The sequence below is a fragment of the Anas acuta genome, chromosome W, assembly GCF_963932015.1.
Source record: "Anas acuta chromosome W, bAnaAcu1.1, whole genome shotgun sequence".
NCBI classification, from domain to species: domain Eukaryota; kingdom Metazoa; phylum Chordata; class Aves; order Anseriformes; family Anatidae; genus Anas; species Anas acuta.
In genome coordinates this window covers 16,041,770-16,049,385 of record NC_089016.1, presented here as the reverse complement: position 1 = coordinate 16,049,385, position 7,616 = coordinate 16,041,770, and positions in this window count along the sequence as shown.

Genomic DNA, 7,616 nt, shown 5'->3' with positions numbered 1-7,616 from the left:
AACAATTCTCTAAGAATGGCTGAACTTCAAGCCATGTCTGGACAGACAATACAAATTGGTTGACGAATAACTAACCGATCCACTTATAATCGGCCGACTGAAAATAAGACAGTTTCCAAAATAACTGAAACAATTTTACTTTCACCAAACCTATAATTGTGTACTGTCTTTGGGGTTACAGAGGCACAGAAATATTATTTGAATTCATGGTTAATACAGAAACATCATCGACTACAAAGGATAAGAAGCCTCTGCCCCCGCAGATATTTGAAAATGAACCTACTCAGCCTCCCATTGGTCTAACTCCTTCCATCTTCAATACAGGCCCTTACATAATTCAACAACAAATTCTCTTTAACCCTAGTTGGTCCCTAAAAAGGGTAGAGCTAGTGCTGCACATTAATATCTCTGAAATTAACTCAAAACGTACCACCTTTCTGAGAACTGCCTACACCGGCTGGTTAGCATGGTTACATGGACGTTCTCTAAAACAATCTCAGCGCGTTCCACAGGATGCAACTAGGTTATGAGGTCTTAATGAGTAGAATAACTGCTACTACAGATGACCTAAGGAAACTGGAACAATCAATAAAATCATCCTTATTGGCTTTAGGAAAATGATCATCAATTAATTGTAAATGCCCTTGGAAAAGCCCAAGGCAATACCTCCCTTGCCTTGAGCTGCATCCAAGCGCAGTTATGGATACAATCTGTAGCAGCAGCTATTATTAGAGAGGGAGAAGGAAAAACTTTGCCCACAGAAATTTGAAAATTGATTTGGGATAATGCTTCAGAATTTGAAAAAGAATTTCAAGCTTGGTGGCAATTAGTCAACTTTACCCATTATGCAGAAAATGATAAAATTGTTGCCTTTATACTTACTATAAGTAATGCCACCATATACAATGTATATCCAATTATTGCATTAGGACTCAATCACAATGGAACTATACTTTATCCTAAAGAGCATAAAGTATGGGCCCATCAAAAGGGAGGAAAGAGGCAAACAATTGATGTAAATGCATGTATTGTGCGTGAACAAAAAGGTTTCATCTGTGAAAGTAACACGCTGGAATCTCAAGACATTTGTCTTGACACTGAGCAAAATATTTTTTTATAAATGTCTGACCCCCAGACCGTTAATGCGTTTTTGGTGAATGTCTGACTGGACCCCCAGGCGGTTAATGTGTTTTTGGTGAATGTCTGACTGGTTCAGTACTCTGAATCTGACCGGGCCCATAACGGTTAATCAGCTATACCGCTTAACGCGACACCCCCTTTAACGCGACACAATCACATTGGGGTACAAAGGTGTTAAGTGATCATTTACTAAAACAATTTGGTTGCATTGTCTTTTTTTGAAATAGCAAAGCAAATTACACAACATTGCATGACTAATCAGAAGATAAATAAGAAAGTGTTTCAACAAGCAGAAAAAAGAAACAACAAACAGCTTATAGGCCTTTTGAGAAAGTACAAGTTGATTTCACTGAATTGCCCAAAGTAGAGAGGATAAAATATCTATTGGTAATAGTAGATCATTTAACACAATAGGTAGAAGCTTATCCCATAGCATGAGCTACAGCACAAATGGTGGTAAAAATTCTATTAGAACACCTGATACCTAGATATGGGATAATCCAGTACATTAATTCTGATCAGGGCACACACTTTACTTCTAAAATAATAAAATTATTATGTCAATCATTAGGTATTCAGTGGGAATACCATACTCCGTGGCACCGACAAAGCTCAGGGAAAGTAGAAAGACTGAATCAAACAATAAAACAACAATTGGCTAAATTAATGATCAAGACAAATGCCCTGGACAAAATGCTTACCATTGGCACTTCTAAACATAAGAACTAAACCACACAGTGAGACTGGATTATCACCATATGAAATGTTATATGGTGTGCCTTATTCTCAAGGGATGACTCTAGGGAACAATGTAGTTGAGGATCGTAGCATCCAGAAATATATAATTACTATTGGAAGGAGATTACAATAGCTAAGAGAAATTGGAATGATGGCTCAAACACCACCTTTAGGATTTGCTATTCATAAGATACAACCAGGAGACAAGGTCTTAATAAATAAACCTGGAGGGAAGAATCACTGAACCCCCGATGGGAGGGACTTGTTTTACTTACAAGGTACAGCTTGTAAGGAAAGAGCTGTAAGAACAGCAGAAAGGGGTTGGACCCACACATCCAGAGTAAAGGGACCAGTAACTACCGAAACTTGGAGGGTTGAGTCCGCTCCTGGGGAACTGAAACTCAAGCTAAGGAAGAACTAATATTCTGGCAACGAGGCTCTGCATGAATTAAGGATGCCAAATAAAGGGGACAAGCCTGAAGGGAGGAAAGGGAGAAGGCAAGACCGGGGCAGGACCCTCCACTGCGGTGTGTAGGGTCTACCGAGGGAGGCAACCCCTATGGGTATTGACTGCCGAGTGAAAGGGCCTCGACCGGACTTCTCCCACACTAAGGTCAGGTTGTCCCGAGAAAATAACATAAGAACCTTTTTTTTTAAACCTATATAAAATTGTGATTTGTTTTCCAGGAGCTGAATCACCCTTAAAGGCTGAACAGTAACACAAGCCTGAATCGACCCTGAAAGCGGACCAACCCCTTGATTGAAGGCGTTTGCCTATTCTGATCCAGCTATGTGGGCAGAAGAGGGATCCTGGGGCTATACGACCCCAATATATATGCTTAATAGAATAATTAGGTTACAAGCTGTAGTAGAAATAGTAGTAAATAAAACCAGAGATGCACTTGGATTAATTGCAAAGCAAAATACCAAGATGAGAACTGCTTTGTATCAAGATCGCTTAGCTTTGGATTATTTACTAGCACAAGAAGGAGAAGTCTGGATAATTTAACTTTAGTAATTGCTGTTTAAAGATTGATGATGATGGTGTTTCTTCCTAGTAGCTGGTAGAACTCTTGGCCCCAACCCCTAATGGCCCCTAACCCTAACCTGTTGAAGGAAGAACGGCTGAAAACACAACAGATACCAGTATGGTCAGATCATGCTCTCTCTTTATTACCCAAATAGCCTGACTTTTATAGCAAACTTAACAGGGGCAGATAGTGTCTCACACAAGATTAATGATCAAAAGCAGTCAGACAAACAACTGCAAGAAAACAACCCCACCTTGTGATTACCAGTCACGTAATTACCAGACCCCGTCCTTGAAGTCAGCTACTGGCAACAATATTTTTTAATTCCTCAGTTGGGCGATGTGGGAACCCTTGGCACCAACCCCTAACGGCCACAAACCCTAAACGTAACCCTAACCCTACTCCTAATGCCAACCCCTGGCCCCAAAGTGAAACATCTCCAACCTCTAACCCTAATGTTACTCCTCATGCCAACGCTAGGACCCAACCAATCAGGGCCCCAACCCCTAACAGCCCCAACCCAAAACCCTACTGCTAAAGCCAACCCTTGGCCCAAAACCCTAACAGCCACAACCATTAACCCTTACCCTAACCCTACTCCTAACGCCAACCCTTGGCCCCAGTTCCTTACAGGCCCTAATACTAACGATATCCCTAGTGCTAACGTCAAACCTTGGCCCCAGCCACCAATGGCCCCAACTCCTAACCCTAACACTAATCCTAACGCCAACCCTTGGCCCCAACCTCTAACAGCCCCAACCCCTAACACTAAACCTAACCCTACTCCTAACAACAACCCTTGGCCCCAAACCCTAACGGCCCCCAACCCCTAACCCTCACCCTACTCCTAACACCAATCCCTAATGGCCCCAAACCCTAATGGCCCCTAACCTAACTGCCCCAACTCGTAACCCTAACCCTACTCCTAACACCAGCACTTGGCCCCAACCCCTAACGGCCCAAACTCCTAACGGCCCCAAACCCTAACCCTAAATAACCCTAACCTTACCCCTACTCGTAAAGCCAACCCTTGGCCCCAAACCCTAACGGCCCCAACGATTAACCCTAACCCTACTCCTAACGCCAACCCTTGGCCCGAACACCTAACTGCCGTACCCCTACCCCGAACCTAACCTTAACCCTACTCCTAACGCCAGCACTTGGCCTCAACACATAAATGTAACTTAACCCTACTCCTAACGACAACCTTTGACCCAACCCCTTATGGCCCCAACCCAAAAACCTAACCCTATTCCTAACGCCAACCCTAGGCCCCAACCCCTAACGGCCCCAACCCCTAACCCTAACCCTACTCCTAACACCAATCCCTAATGGCCCCAAACCCTAATGGCCCCTAACCTAACTGCCCCAACTCGTAACCCTAACCCTACTCCTAACACCAGCACTTGGCCCCAACCCCTAACGGCCCAAACTCCTAACGGCCCCAAACCCTAACCCTAAATAACCCTAACCTTACCCCTACTCGTAAAGCCAACCCTTGGCCCCAAACCCTAACGGCCCCAACGATTAACCCTAACCCTACTCCTAACGCCAACCCTTGGCCCGAACACCTAACTGCCGTACCCCTACCCCGAACCTAACCTTAACCCTACTCCTAACGCCAGCACTTGGCCTCAACACATAAATGTAACTTAACCCTACTCCTAACGACAACCTTTGACCCAACCCCTTATGGCCCCAACCCAAAAACCTAACCCTATTCCTAACGCCAACCCTAGGCCCCAACCCCTAACGGCCCCAACCCCTAACCCTAACCCTACTCCTACTGCCAACCGTTGGCCCCAGCCCCTTAGGGCCCAAACTCCTAATCCTAAACCTAAACCCAAACTCTACTCCTAACGCCAGCACTTGGCCCCAACACATAAACGTAACCTAACCCATTTCCCAACGTCAGCCCTTGGCCCCAACCCCTAACCCTAAACCTAACCCTACTCCTAACGCCAACCCTTGGCCCCAACCCCTAACGGACCCAACCCCTAACCCCAAACCTACTCCTAACGCCAACCCTTGGCCCAAACCCCTACCTGCCCCAAACCCTAACCCTAACCCTACTCCTACCACCAACCATTCGCCCCAACCCCTTAGGGCCCAAACCCCTAATCCTAACCCTAGCACTAACCCTACTCCTAACACCAGCACTTGGCCCCAACACATAAACGTAACCCAACCCTACTCCTAACAACAACCTTTGACCCAACACCTAATGGCCCCAACCCCTAAACCTAACCCTTCTCCTAACACCAACCCTAGGCCCCAAACCCCAACGGCCCCAACTCCTAAACCTAACCTTATTTTTAATGCAAACTCTTGGCCTGAACCCCTAACTGCCCCAACCCCTAACACTAACCCAAACTCTAACCCTACTCCTACTGCCAACCCTTTGCCCCAACCCCTAACGGCCCCAACCCCTAACCCTAACCCTACTTCTAACGGCAATACGTGGCCCCAACTTGTAACTGTAACCCTACTCCAAACTCCAGCCCTTGGCCTGAACCCCTAACGGCCCCAACGATTAACCCTAACCCTACTCCTAACGCCAACCCTTGGCCCGAACACCTAACTGCCGTACCCCTACCCCGAACCTAACCTTAACCCTACTCCTAACGCCAGCACTTGGCCTCAACACATAAATGTAACTTAACCCTACTCCTAACGACAACCTTTGACCCAACCCCTTATGGCCCCAACCCAAAAACCTAACCCTATTCCTAACGCCAACCCTAGGCCCCAACCCCTAACGGCCCCAACCCCTAACCCTAACCCTACTCCTACTGCCAACCGTTGGCCCCAGCCCCTTAGGGCCCAAACTCCTAATCCTAAACCTAAACCCAAACTCTACTCCTAACGCCAGCACTTGGCCCCAACACATAAACGTAACCTAACCCATTTCCCAACGTCAGCCCTTGGCCCCAACCCCTAACCCTAAACCTAACCCTACTCCTAACGCCAACCCTTGGCCCCAACCCCTAACGGACCCAACCCCTAACCCCAAACCTACTCCTAACGCCAACCCTTGGCCCAAACCCCTACCTGCCCCAAACCCTAACCCTAACCCTACTCCTACCACCAACCATTCGCCCCAACCCCTAAGGGCCCAAACCCCTAATCCTAACCCTAGCACTAACCCTACTCCTAACACCAGCACTTGGCCCCAACACATAAACGTAACCCAACCCTACTCCTAACAACAACCTTTGACCCAACACCTAATGGCCCCAACCCCTAAACCTAACCCTTCTCCTAACACCAACCCTAGGCCCCAAACCCCAACGGCCCCAACTCCTAAACCTAACCTTATTTTTAATGCAAACTCTTGGCCTGAACCCCTAACTGCCCCAACCCCTAACACTAACCCAAACTCTAACCCTACTCCTACTGCCAACCCTTTGCCCCAACCCCTAACGGCCCCAACCCCTAACCCTAACCCTACTTCTAACGGCAATACGTGGCCCCAACTTGTAACTGTAACCCTACTCCAAACTCCAGCCCTTGGCCTGAACCCCTAACGGCCCCAACCCCTAACCCTTACCCTACTCCTAATGCCAATCCTTGGCCAAAACCCTAACGGCCGCAACCCGTAACCCTAATGCTATTCCTATTGCCAGCCCATCGCCAAAACCATTAACAAACCCAACCCCTAACCGTAACCCTATCCCTACGGATAAAGCCAGCCCTTTGCCCAAATCCCTAAAGGCCCCAAACCCTAACCCTAACACTACTCCTAACACCAGCCCTTGACCCCAACCCCTAACGGCTCCAATCCCAACCCTAACCCTACTTCTAACACCAACACTGGCCCCAACCCATAACCCTATCCGTACACCTAACGTCAAACCTTGGCACGAACCCCTAATGGCCCCAACACCTAACCATAAACCAAACCCTACTCCTAACCACAACCCTAAGCCCCAACCCCTAATGGCCCCAACCCCTAACCCTAACACTACTGCTGAAGCCAACCCTTGTCCCCAAACCCTAAGGGCCCCAACACCTAACCCTAATCCTAACGCCAGCCCTTGGCCCCAACCCATAATGGCACCAACTGCTAAACCTAACCCTTGGCCCCAAAACCCTAACGGCCCCAACCCCTAATCCTAATCCTAATCCTAATCCTAATCCTAATCCTAATCCTAATCCTAATCCTAATCCTAATCTTAATTCTATTCCTAACGCCAACCTTTGGCCCCAACCCCTAACGGCCCCAACCCCTAATCCTAATCTTAATTCTATTCCTAACGCCAACCTTTGGCCCCAACCCCTAATGGCCCCAACTCCTAACCCTAACCCTACTGTGAGGAATGTGTTAACAATTTGTGTCCATAAAGAACAATTCTGTTTGAATCCTGTCTGCCTCTGGGCCCTGCACTGGCAATTTAATTCTTGAACCACAGATGCAGTGTGTCCCAGTCTCCCCCTCATTCTAGTCAATTTATCACGTCTTCAGAAAACACTCCTTAAATTTATGAACCTGTTTGCTTTTGTTATTCCGGACTTCTATTTCTAACAGTTACAGCCTTTTTTCCTGTCTTCTTCGAGATTAACTTAACACTGCTATAGATGTGTCTGTGAATGGCTGGGGAAGAATGTTTTAATTACTCGTGAAGCGTCAAATAAGAAAGCTGTTTGTGTTTGATGTCTGGGAGTTTCAGAACAACTGATAACAACTAGTGACTGTTATGGGATACT